The sequence below is a fragment of the Epinephelus fuscoguttatus genome, linkage group LG10 (assembly GCF_011397635.1).
Source record: "Epinephelus fuscoguttatus linkage group LG10, E.fuscoguttatus.final_Chr_v1".
Lineage (NCBI taxonomy): Eukaryota > Metazoa > Chordata > Actinopteri > Perciformes > Serranidae > Epinephelus > Epinephelus fuscoguttatus.
The window spans coordinates 1,149,351-1,162,795 of NC_064761.1; the positions used below are offsets into that span (position 1 = coordinate 1,149,351).

Here is a 13,445-nt window from a genome sequence, read left to right on the forward strand (position 1 = left end):
GGCCATAGCGCTCCACCATATTCCTGTATGTGACCCCCGTTCAACCCACAACCGGCAGGATTCACCTTTCATTTCTGCTGCTGGTTGGTCTGTACTCACACAGCCTGCTCCTGAATGATTTCTTTTGCTTGCACAAAACTATTTTTAGTCACAAATGCGAGTAAAATGCTCGCACCGTAGAGCTCTGTAGTGGAAAACAAATCACTGTAGCATATATAAACAAATCTAGCCTACAAGTAAAAATGAATTAATAATAACTTTCGGTGCTTAAAGATCCTCAGCAGCTCAGCTAATACCTGGAATGTCACTGGAAAACAAACCACTACAGCAGCATATTGAGTGCCAGGTGGCCAGCGCATGCCGTTATTGGCCAGCGTGCGCCGTTATTGGACGGCGCATGGACACTCACCCTTTTGTGAATGGACTCTGAACTTATCCCACAGTAGTGGTACCCTGAGGTACCGTAGTAGTACTGTTCTCCAACATGATGGTATCATATGGACCATGGTGTTTAAGTACCGCGGTCTACCATTGGTACCAGTATACCGTGTAACACTAGCGTGGGGTCATTATACATTGAAAATACACTGAACAAAAATATAAACGCAACACTTTTGTTTTTGCTCCCATTTTTCATGAGCTGAACTCAAAGATCTAAAACATTTTCTATATACACAAAAGACCATTTCCCTCAAATATTGTTCACAAATCTGTCTAAATCTGTGTTAGTGAGCACTTCTCCTTTGCCGAGATAATCCATCCCGCCTCACAGGTGAGGCATATCAAGATGCTGATTAGACAGCATGAATATTGCACAGGTGTGCCTTAGGCAGGCCACAATAAAAGGCCACTCTAAAATGTGCAGTTTTGCTTTATTGGGGTCTCAGCTTTGAAGCTATGCACTTGGAATGTGAACGGTGTTCACACACCTGTCAGACGGAAAAAGATCCTAACTTACCTTAAAAGGGAATGTGTTGACATAGCACTGTTGCAAGAAACACACTTAAATGACAGTGAACACTTGAAATTACAACAAGGAGGTTTTGGACAGGTTTATTTTTCATCTTTTACTTCAAGGAGTAGAGGTGTGGCCATCTTAATCCAGAGAAATTTACCATTCAAACTTCTAGATTGTACAAAAGACACGGCAGGTTGTTATGTGATAGTGAGAGGCGTACTTTTCGGGGAAGAAATTGCTATAATGAATATTTACAACCCACCTGGATACCCAAGTGATCTCCTGACTACTTCTTTCTCTAAAGTGATAGATCTTAATATTAGAAACACGTTTATTGGAGGAGATTTTAATTGTCATTTAAATCCCATTATGGATAAATCTCCACCTGGGAAATCATCTCTTTCACCTCAAGCTAAAATTGTCTCAGCACTTTGTGAGGACCTAGATTACATAGATGTATGGAGAGCCCAACACGTGGCTGAGAAAGAATATACTTTTTTTTCAAATGTTTACAAGTCCTATACTAGGATTGATTATTTCTTCCTTCCAAGAATTATGCTGCAGTCAGTTATCTCTAGTTCTATAGGAAATATAGTTATTTCTGACCATGCTGCTGTGTCCGTATACTATAATTTAAGGAACCCAGTCAACCAAATTAGACACTGGAAGTTCAATCCTTCTATCCTAACAGATCATAAATTCATATCTTATTTTAGAGAGGAATTTCAGTCTTTTCTATCTGTTAACTCAGCTTCCACCAATGACCCCTCGTTGCTGTGGGAAACATCTAAAGCTTTTTCAAGAGGTATTATTATATCTTATATGTCCTCTAAGAGACGAAGGCAGGATGAACAAAGATAAATCTTAGAGTCCACACTGAAACATGCTGAGAAAGAATATGTTAAAAACTCATCTGTACAGAAGCTTAAAGATATTTCTGCACTTAGATGCACCTTGAACTTGCTATTAACGAAAGATGCAGAAGGTAAAATCAGACTTGCTAGACAAAAAAATGTATGAACATGGAGATAAAGTAGGGAGATATTTGTCATATCTGACGAAGAAAAAAGCAGATTCCCAAATTATTTCTTCAGTTATAGACAGCCTGGGTAAACAGGCTTTCAACACCAAAACCATTAACAACACATTTAAAACTTTCTATGAAAATTTGTACAAATCTGGACTACAAACTGATGCAACTGAAAAAATGGATACTTTTTTCTCTTCACTTAACTTTCCTAGTTTATCTGTTGACCAGAAAACATCTCTCCAAGCTCCAATATCTAAGAAGGAAGTCCTTGATGCTATTAAAGGGTTACAATCTGGTAAAGCTCCAGGCCCGGATGGATTCAGTAGTGAATTCTACAAAGAGTTCCATGATTTATTGATTGACCCTCTTCTAAATATGTTTAATGACTCTTTTAAGAAAGGCATTCTACCGCAGTCTCTGAGAGAGGCGCACATATCTTTAATTTTGAAAAAGGGCAAAATCCCAGAAGACTGTGCATCATACAGGCCCATCTCCCTGTTGAATGCCAATTTGAAACTCCTCTCTAAAATATTAGCAACAAGACTAGAAAGCTTACTCCCTATGCTTATAAAAGATGACCAAACTGGATTCATCAAAGGTCACAATTCATACAATAATATGCTCAGATTACTAAATATAATTCAAGTTTTTCAACAGCGGTCTTTGAATGGTCTGATGCTTTCGCTAGATGCCGAGAAGGCATTCGACCGCGTGGAGATGCCATACTTGTTTTACATATTACACAAATTTGGCCTGGGTGAAAATTTTATAAGCTGGGTAAAATTACTTTATACAAATCCCCTCTCAGCAGTGCTTACAAACGGGTTGTGTTCTTCTAATTTCCAAATTTTAAGAGGTACAAGGCAAGGATGTCCCCTATTGCCCTTGCTCTTTGCCTTGGCAATTGAGCCTCTCGCTGAGGCAATCAGGACAAATGAAAACATACATGGTCTCACCATTGACACGAGACAACACAAGATTACTTTGTATGCTGATGATGTCTTGATTGTTTTGAAGGTGCCTGAAGTATCTACCCCAGCCCTTATTGAGACCATCAATATGTTTAGTACTTTTTCTGGCTACAGAATAAATTTCAGTAAATCGGAAGTAATGCCATTAGGTATTCTGAAACAAATACCCAAAACTCCATCTCCCTTTCCTTTTAAATGGTCACCAGAAGGCTTTGTATATTTAGGAATACGCATAACACCCTCCGTTGACTGACTATATAAAGCAAATTTCTGGCCCATATTTGAGCGTATAAGGTTGGACCTTGAGAGATGGAACACTCTCCCAATTTCCTGGTTAGGCCGTTTTGCACTGTTGAAAATGAACATTCTCCCCAGGTTACTTTACCCAATACAAATGATCCCAGTTATATTTCTCCATAAGACCATCAAACAGCTAAATAGCTGGTTTAGTTCCTTTATATGGTTTAAGAAGAAACCACGCCTAAAAATAGCCACATTATGTCTGTCTTCCACAGAAGGAGGTGTTGATCTCCCAGACATTAGAAAATTCCAGCTTAGTGTTCATCTGCGTACTATAGCTGACAGGATGTGTAGTAAGTCCACATCTCTCTGGTTGGATGTAGAAAGTTCAATGTCCAAATACCCTTTGAGTAATCTTTTGTTTATTAGGAAAAGTACATCTTTGAAGTCTGCTTGTACTAACGCAATTACAATTTCCACAGTTAAAGCATGGCATGCCATTAGAAAATTAGAGGGCAGATCTCAATTCACCTCTGTCTTTACTCCAATATGCGATAATCCTGATTTCCCTCCTGGAGTGATGGACAGTAACTTCCGAATTTGGGTAAATAAAGGAATTTCCACTTTATATAAACTACTGGAAGGTTCTGCCATGATGTCTTTTAGTCAGTTGAAAAGGAAATATGACATTCAACAACAGGATTTCTTTCGATATTTGCAAGTAAGAAACTTCGTCACAAAGGATACCACAATCCTTCAGTGTCAAGATATTTCACATTTAGAGAGACAGCTCTTTTTACAGAAATCTGGCAGATCTATTAGCTTATTCTATAATATCCTTAAGGGATATAACACCACAAACACTTATTTTCTGAAAGGCTTATGGGAAAAAGAACTTAAGGTTAATATAACAGACGATGGCTGGAGTGATGCTTGGAAGAATGCAAAAACGCTGAGTGTTTGTAACCGAGTGAGAGCCATGCAACTGAAACTACTACACAGGGTCCATGTATCCCCCTCACAACGACATAAATTCAACCTTAATTCATCTCCACTGTGCCCCAAGTGTAAAATAGAAACTGGTAGTCTTACACATTGTTTGTGGTATTGTAGAAAAGTACAGCAGTTTTGGCAGGTCATTGGGCAGGAAATTAATAAGATTCTATGTACTAATAGAAATAACGACCCCTTGCATCTGCTTCTTGGTATATCTGATTTGTCCATCACTGACAAATTTAAAAGAAAACTTTACCAAACACTTACTTTCTGTGCTAGAAAGTGTATTCTCTTAAACTGGATAATGGATAAAGTTCCATCCAAGGTTCAGTGGCAAAGGGTGACTCTTGAACATGTTGCTTTGGACTATTTAACGTGTAAACTTCACAGTAAAGACGATGTCTTTCGTAAAACATGGGAACCCTTTTTGTCATATATTGGTTTGAATATTTCTACCATTCTTACAAGAGGGTTTGTATCATAGCTGAGAATGCTCTGTCTCGTAAATGACACCCTTCCGCTTAATTGATATGTTTTTGTTTTTGTGTACCTTTCTTTGATCATGTGAATATATCATGCATGGCAGTGTGCACTTAGTTTATTTTACCTGCTTATTTTATTTTATTTGTATAGAAGGATTCCCGAATCTCTTGCCTGTATAAATTCGAATTTAAATGTGTATGTGAGCCAAATGTATGTTTGTTTGTATTTGTCATATGTGTTCCTGTTTTGTGTCTTGAAAATTTAAGAAACATATGTTTAAAAAATAAATAAATAAATAAAATAAAATAAAAAATTCTTTACCTCTGGAGGCACTGCCCGGTAGTTTTTCAACTAACGGAAGTGCAGGGGCCTCAGGGATCGCTGACCCCCTTCACTTCCAGCAGTGCCCCCAGTGTTACACTTCTACCTGCAACTCGAACCAAACGGTGGTAGAAACGTTGCAGCTAATGCCCTTTTTTTTCCTGTCGTGAGGAGTGGAAGGTGTGCTAGTGGATGCGCAATGCTTGTAAGTTGTGCTGTTGTCCATGTTTTCCACGTTGACGAGACGGCGTTTTGGGTGGAGCGGTCGCCATGGACGCGGAGCTTGCTGTTTCTGTAGGTACACATTTCCTGGGGACACCTGCACGTCTCGGCCCAGCCCCCTCCATTGTGATTGGCTAAAGCGCAGCATCGTTCAACCTCAAAAGCCGAGGACAGTGTAGGCAGAGGGAGGGGGGACAGTTCTCATTCCTGCCGGTATATGACCGCCTGGCTGCCACCTCGACCAGAGCTGCAAGCTTTCTCTAAGAAGTTATACCCAGGAGGGCAGGCTTCATTTAGAGAAGTACCCCTCTGGCTGGTGCCAGGTCTCTGTAAGGCACATCAAGTGTAGCCCCTTATCCAAGATGTGATCTTGAATGAAAGGTGCTTTATTGTTTATGGATTGTACATTTAGAAGTTCCAGTTTAACCATACGTGGGGAGGTGAATCTCTGTACAGGTCGTAATAGGGAGAAATCCACTCCTTGCACTCTGTAATCCGGTCCGTGTCTTCTGGCCTGCTGGGTATGTGGAGATCACAGCGATCTCCTTGCGGCGTTTCCTGTGCTGAGGTGTGGAGATCTTGCGGTGTTCCATGTACATACACCAGGTGCGACAGCTGTCAGATGACGCGTCACAGGTGCGACAGACCAGACGGAGGGGATAGTTTTCGGAGCCACACAGTGGTACTGAAAGCTGCATCGGGGGCCCCGGTGAATATACCATGGGTGGCGAAGGAGTCGAAGAGATTTAATCACAGCGACAGAGTCCGGTGTGGAGTAAGTGATGAGGTCACGGAGCTCCACAGAGGTGTATTGGATCCTTCCCATGGCCAAGGAAAGGCAGCAGCTACCAGTGGCTAACGCTAGTGCTGGATGGAAAACAGCCCAAGTAGTCCAAAAAATCCATTAGACCCACCCCAAACAAATTAAATTTCATATTTAACCACTTCAGAGATATCAGCAACGAATTGCAAAAGGACTACCCGAGAGAGGCTGCTCTCGGTGGGGTAGCCTGAGCATTCATACACACGTTTATTATCTATGAGCACTGACACCACTGTCATCTAGCGGGACCTTACAATCAAGTGGGCTCTATATTAATACATCGACCACGGGTTTGAAGTTTAAACTATGCATGAAAACACTATATTCCGTGACAAAACAACAATAACATATCGCTAATTACGGCTTACAATTGTGGGCCTTTCCCTCACTTGCCATTTCCAATCAATCAGTCAATCTAACAACAAAACTACAGGGGGCCCTGCGTCATAGTGACACAGACCCCCATGCACCCCGCACCGGAGCGCATCCCACCTCCAGACCACATCCAGAAACGATGCAGCCCAACAACACCCACACCCGGCACCATCATGCCCTGATGGAGACACATGATACCAGGCGTAGATGTAGTCAGGCCAAATCACATCCAGACGCAGTTCAGACACGAGACGCACCCCAGCGCGAGGTGCAAGGACCTGAGAGAACCGAGGAAACGCCATCAGTGAGGAAACACTGGAGGAAAAATATAAGTAAGAAAACCTAAAAATAAAAGTGTTAAAAGAAATAGATAGAATAAGAATAAATAGAAATAGCAATAAAATATATAAATAAAAAATAAAAATAAAATGAATACATATAAAAATACATAAATAAAAGTATATAGATAAATAGAAATAAATTGCTAAGTAGATAATTTTAAAGCATATAAGATATATGACTAAAAGTTATCAATAAGAAATAAAGGATTTAAAATTTCTCATTTAAAACAAACCTCACGGACTGCATTTTTTCATCTGCGTAATATTGCGAAAATTAGGCCTATCCTGACCCGAAAAGATGCAGAAAAATTGGTCCACGCTTTTGTTACCTCTAGGCTGGATTACTGTAACTCTCTATTATCAGGTAGCTCTAGTAAGTCTTTAAAAAATCCAGCTAATTCAGAATGCAGCAGCACGTGTACTAACAGGAACTAAGAAACAAGATCATATTTCTCTGTTTTAGCTTCTCTGCACTGGCTCCCTGTAAAATCCAGAATTGAATTTAAAATCCTACTGTTAACTTATAAAGCTCTAAATGGTCAAGCTCCGTCATATCTTAGAGAGCTCATAGTGCCATATTATCCCACCAGAACACTGCGCTCTGAGAACGCAGGGTTACTCGTGGTCCCTAAAGTCTCAAAAAGTAGATCAGGAGCCAGAGCCTTCAGCTATCAGGCTCCTCTCCTGTGGAATCATCTTCCTGTTACGGTCCCGGAGGCAGACACCGTCTTCACATTTAAGACTAGACTTAAGACTTTCCTCTTTGATCAAATTTATAGTTAGGGCTGACTCAGGCTTGCCCTGTACCAGCCCCTAGTTAGGCTGACTTAGGCCTAGTCTGCCGGAGGACCCCCCATAATACACCGGGCACCTTCTCTCTCTCTCTCTCTCTCTCTCTCCCCCTCTCGTATTCTATTACTGCATCTTGCTAACTCGGCCATTCTGGATGTCACTAACTCAGCTTCTTCTCCGGAACCTTTGTGCTCCACTGTCTCTCAGATTAACTCATATTGCAGCAGTGCCTGGACAGCGTGATGTGTGTAGTTGTGCTGCTGCTGCCGTGGTCCTGCCAGATGCCTCCTGCTGCTGCCATCATTAGTCATTAGTCATACTTCTACTGTTATTATACACATATGACTATTGTCAGATATTAATACATACTTTCAACATATTGTACCACAGTAGCCAGAACTATAACTATAATATTATTACTTTCAATAATGTTGTTGTAAGCTACTGTCATTACCTCCATCTCTCTCTCTCTCGCTCTCTCTCTCTCTCTCTCTCTCATTGTGTCATACGGATTACTGTTAATTTATTATGCTGATCTGTTCTGTACGACATCTATTGCACGTCTGTCCGTCCTGGAAGAGGGATCCCTCCTCAGTTGCTCTTCCTGAGGTTTCTACCATTTTTTTTCCCTGTTAAAGGGTTTTTTGGGGGGGAGTTTTTCCTTATCCGCTGCGAGGGTCATAAGGACAGAGGGATGTTGTATGCTGTAAAGCCCTGTGAGGCAAATTGTGATTTGTGATATTGGGCTTTATAAATAAAATTGAATTGATTGAAAATAAATGACAATGATAAAATGTCTAAAAAAAAGTTCAATAAATAGATGAGAAATAAGTAAATAAATAAGAATAAATAGATCAGTAAAAATCAACTAAAAGCCAAACTAAAAAGGTAGGTCTTGAGTTTGCCTTTAAAAATATCCACGCTCTCTGCTGCCCTCAGATCCTCTGGCAGGCTGTTCCACAGACGTTGGCCGTAATAAGAAAAGGACGCCTCACCGTGGGTTTTAGTTCTAATTTCTGGAATAATTAACAGTCTACTACCAGAGGACCTGAGGGTCCTAGAGGGCTGATAGGTTAAAAGCAAATGTGATAAATGAGAAGGACCAAGACCATTAAGAACTTTAAAAACTAATAAAAGAATCTTAAAATCAATTCTGAAGCTAACAGGAAGCCAATGCAGAGACTCTAGGATGTGAGTAATGTGTGCTTTCTTTCTAGTTCTCGTCAGAACTCAAGCAGCTGCATTTTGAACTCGTTGTAATGGTATAATGAAGAGCATTACAATAATCAATACTACAGGTGATAAAAGCATGCACTAGAGTCTTTGCATTGGCATTAGAGACAAACGGCCTGACTCTAGAAATGTTTTTCAAATGATAAAGTGCTGTTTTTGTTATATTCTTAATGTGAGGCTCAAAACTGAAGTCAGCATCAATAATTACTCCAACATTTTTTACTTTTTGACATGGTTCCAGAGCCAGTGTTACTAGTTTTGTATGCAGTTTCTCTCTCTGTGCTTCAGACCCAATAACTAAAAATTCTGTTTTGTCCTGGATGAGCTGTAGAAAATTCTCTGCCATCCAGCACTTAATATCTAAAATACAGCTAAAGAGTGCAAGAGGCTTTGGGTCATCAAGAGACACGGCAATATATAGCTGTGTATCATCAGCATTACTATGAAATTGTATGCCATGGCTCCTGATGAGCCCTCCAAGTGGCAGCATGTAAAGGTTAAAAAGTACTGGACATAAAATCGAACCTTGGGGGACTCCACAGTCCATGTTATAGCATTTTAAGGAGCAGTCATCAATGCCAACATAAAATTCCCTGTTTAAAAGATATGATTCAAACCAGCTAAAAACAGTGCCAGGGAGTCCAGTCATAGTGTGAAGTCTATTTAAAAGAATTGAGTCATCTACTGTGTCAAAGGCTGCAGTTAAGTCAAGTAGGACAAAGACTGTGACCTTTTTAGTGTCCATATTTGACCTAATGTCGTTTACAACCTTGACCAGTGCTGTTTCAGTGCTATGATTGGCCCGAAAATCAGATTGGTACTGTTCAAGAACTTTGTTTGAATCTAAAAACTCATTGAACTGATTAAAAACTAGTTTCTCTAAAATTTTGCGTAAAAAGGGAAGACATTTGACACAGGTCAGAAGTTATTAACAATTGATGGGTGTAGATTGTTTCTCTTAAGAAGGGGCTTCACCACAGCGGTTTTAAGTGCCTGCGGGAAACCCCCCGTCTGAAGAGAACAGTTTACTATATGAAGAACATGCTCATCCAAACAGCTTCTTTAAAAAACGATGTGGGAATTGGATCTAAAATGCAAGTTGCTGGTTTTAATTTGGAAACGATTTTATAGAGCATCTCAGCATCAGCCTGGACAAACTTCTCCAGTGTTTCCTCACACAGAGGTTCTTCCATACTAAAATTCTTAGGTTGCTGTAAATTTGCTCTAATAGTGTCTATCTTGTCTCTGAAGTGGACTGCAAACTCCTTACATCTGGAGTTAGAGGGCAAACTGTTGGGCTTACTAAAAACTGGGTTAATTAAAAGGCCAATGGTTGTAAAAAGGAAATTGGTGTTATTATGATTATCTTGTATAAGTTTGAAAAAATGTATGGTGCGTTTAATTAGATTATCGTAAGTTATAAGTTGTTTGTGATATACCTGATAATCAACAGTCAACTTACGTTGTCTCCATCTGCGTTCTGCTTTCCGACAGTTTCTTTTTAGTTGCTTTACTTCTTCATTTCTCCATCGAGGTATTGGGTTTGAATTGGTCTCTTTTATTTTTGGAGGGGAGACTTTGTCCAGGGTCGTTCTCAGTTTACTGTTAAAATTATTTACAATAAAATCACAGGATGATGATAAAAAAGTCCATAGGAGTTTCCATTAAAAGATGGGTAAAATTTGCAGCCACTTCACTATTGAGATAGCGTTTTTTTTCTCTCTGAAGACAATTGTTGAATAAAACCAGTGACATTAAAAAAGACATAAAAATGATCTGAAATGCCTACATCGATAACTGAGGTGATATTGACCGGAAGTCCATGTGTTATTATAAGATCTAACGTGTGTCCTTTGGTATGGGTGGGTAGTTGAACATGCTGATTAAAATTCATAACATTCAATTTAAGACATTTAAAAATTATGAGGCAAAATGGTCTACATGATTATCTACATGTTGTGGGCTGTGGACAGTATTTCTGAAAATTTTGAAATAAAAGATGAAAAATGTTTTGGTGGCCTGTAAACACACATACACAATAAAGGAGGACTGCTAAAAACAATAGAGTTGTACTCAAAAGAAGTAAAATCACCAAAATCAATGTTTTTAAAACCAAATGACTCTTTGAGGATGGTTGCTGTACCCCCTCCCCTTTTTCCTTTTCTGATGGAGTATGAAAAAATGTAGTTTGGTGGAGATGATTCAAAGAGAGCAGCAGATGCATCCGTGTTGAGCCATGTTTCTGTTAAAAACATGCAGTCTATGTTGTTGTCTAAAATCAGGTCATTAATTAAAAATTTCTTATTTAAAAGAGACCTGGTGTTTAAAAGTGCCATGTTGAGAGTGGGTGGGGTTAGTGATTTGGGTGGTGTATGGTGTTTGAGAAGAGGCCTGAGGTTATTGAAGTTCACTCTGTTGGTGTTTACATTGTAAGATCTGTTCGAAACTTTTACTGGTATGTTGCATGTGTTACTGTGCGTGCCCTGCAGTCAGGGAGTCTTGCAGGATTGCACAGTTAGGTCCATGTTCACTGCTAAAAGTCGTGATCCTTCCCAGTTGGGATGGAGACCATCCTTCTTAAAAAGCCGGGGCTTGTTTAAAAAGGCTGCAAAATTGTCAACAAAAGGAATACCTTTATTCCTGCAGTAACCCTTCAGCCAGGTGTGGAGTTGACAAATGCGGCTTGCAGTTACGTCACCGAAACGTGGTGATTGGAGTGGCCCGGACATTATTACCTGCCTTCCTGTGTCCAGCAGACAGTCAACGAGATGGACAAAGTCCTCTTTGAGAATCTCTGACTTCTCTATTTTGAGCTGGAGGGCTGCGGACTTCACTCAGGCACCGGAATGGCTGAAGGTTTGACCACCGGGTACCGTCACGTGCCTGACCATTGAGGACCCGATGACCAGCACCGCAGGAGGGCGCCACACCTTGTTACGCACACCTGACCGGCCAGAGGTGTGGCAGTGGGGAGCCGGAGCCCGGTGGTGATGTCACTGGTCATCAGCTGGTCCAGACACAGATGGTCGAGTGGGACCAGGCTCAGCTGGATGCTGGCGCCTGGTCCGTTGAGGACCCAGTCCGGACGGGGATCTCGGGTGGTCCGGTGGGGACTAGGAGACACCGCTCACAGGAGGAAACTCGTGCAGACTCAGGATGTCAAATCTGTTCTCTAGCAGCAGGTCCGAAGGCGGCGGCGGAAGAGGAAGCAGGCGAGCTCCAGTGCCTTTCAGAACCACTGTCCAGGCCTCCTGGGCAGGTTTGCGTGGAGTAGAGCTCACCAGAGTCTTCACTCCATCTCTGCCGGTGAGACGCAGGGGCTCCGCTGGGCCCAGGCACACAGTGGTGGTCGCCGTTGTTTTGGGCTTCGCACCCTGGAATAGCCAACGAGCCTTGTTGGAGCTGTCACAGATGCAGGAGTTTCGGTGTTTATGGAGCCGGACCATGGTAGAGTTGTGTCGTTGTTGGTGGACACGTCAGTTTTGACAAGGTAGGAAGGCAAGACTCACACACAGCCATCATGCTAGCAGTTTGTTGTTGTTGCTCCTAGGCTAGTCACTCAGTCACTCAAGTGAATGATACATGACTGAGATACGTTAAAATGACTTGTGTCCCGTTAAAAGTTGTGTTTAAAACCACAGTTAAAGTTAGTTAGTTAAAACGTAAAATACTAAAAGTGGCTAAAAACTTTTAAAACAGGATAATAAAAGTCAAATTTGCGGGAGCGAGCTGCTGGCCTCGCGTCACAACCCCATTATTGTGAAGCATTAGCTTCACAATATAAAGTTCCCTGGCCTGAGATATTTTATCAACACTTAACCCAGTTTGTCTACTTCAGGTTTTTGGGGTTTTATGTCTCTTGGTATATGCTGCTGGCAGGGCTAAGGGTGCACTGCATGCCCAAATAATGATGATTGTTGCAAAATGCATGCTGGGATACCTGGCTGTCCACACAAGTCTACTCCAATGCATCCCCAATAAAAGGGGCGTGGCGAGAACACATTCGGGCATTTGGACTGAACTTGGCTAGATGTGAACTTTTTTTTTTTTTTTTTTTTTTTAAGATATTTTTTCGGGCATTTTAGCCTTTAATTGACAGGACAGACAAGTGTGGAGGGGGGAGAGAGAGGCGGGGATTGACATGCAGGAAATGGCCATAGGCTGGAGTCGAACCCAGGCCCCTGCGGCAACAGCATTGTACATGGGGCGCCTGCTCTGTCCACTAAGCCACCGACGCCACTAGATGTGAACTTTGAATTGGAACAGTACTTGGGCTGTGACTGATGACCTGTTATGAAAAAGAACCAGCAGACAGAGATGGTGATAAACAGAGCTACAATGCTAGTGCATTGCAAATACATTGAAGATGTGGAAAAAGACTAGGGCTATAGTCAACCAAAGAAAATCTTGGTCGACTAAAGTCGCACATAATTGTCAACTAATCGATTAGTCGTGGGAAAAAAAATCTGCACGTTATTTTTACTTGTGCTCTGGTGTGTCTGTGTCACTATGCAGTTAACGTTACACCTCCAAAACACTAGTCGGCAGTGGAGGACTGTGTTAAGTGCTGTAAAGTTTAGTTCAAATCAAACTTTATTTATATAGTTGATTCAAAACACACACTAAACATGGCTTAATAGAGACTGTTTCAAACACAAGT

The 13,445-nt window shown here is 41.2% G+C and overlaps 1 protein-coding gene across 1 annotated transcript in view; it reads left to right on the plus strand.

Annotated features, from left to right (window-relative positions):
- Nucleotides 1-13,445, plus strand: part of szt2 (SZT2 subunit of KICSTOR complex) — a 461,751-nt gene that overhangs the window by 380,067 nt on the left and 68,239 nt on the right. The window lies entirely within an intron of this gene.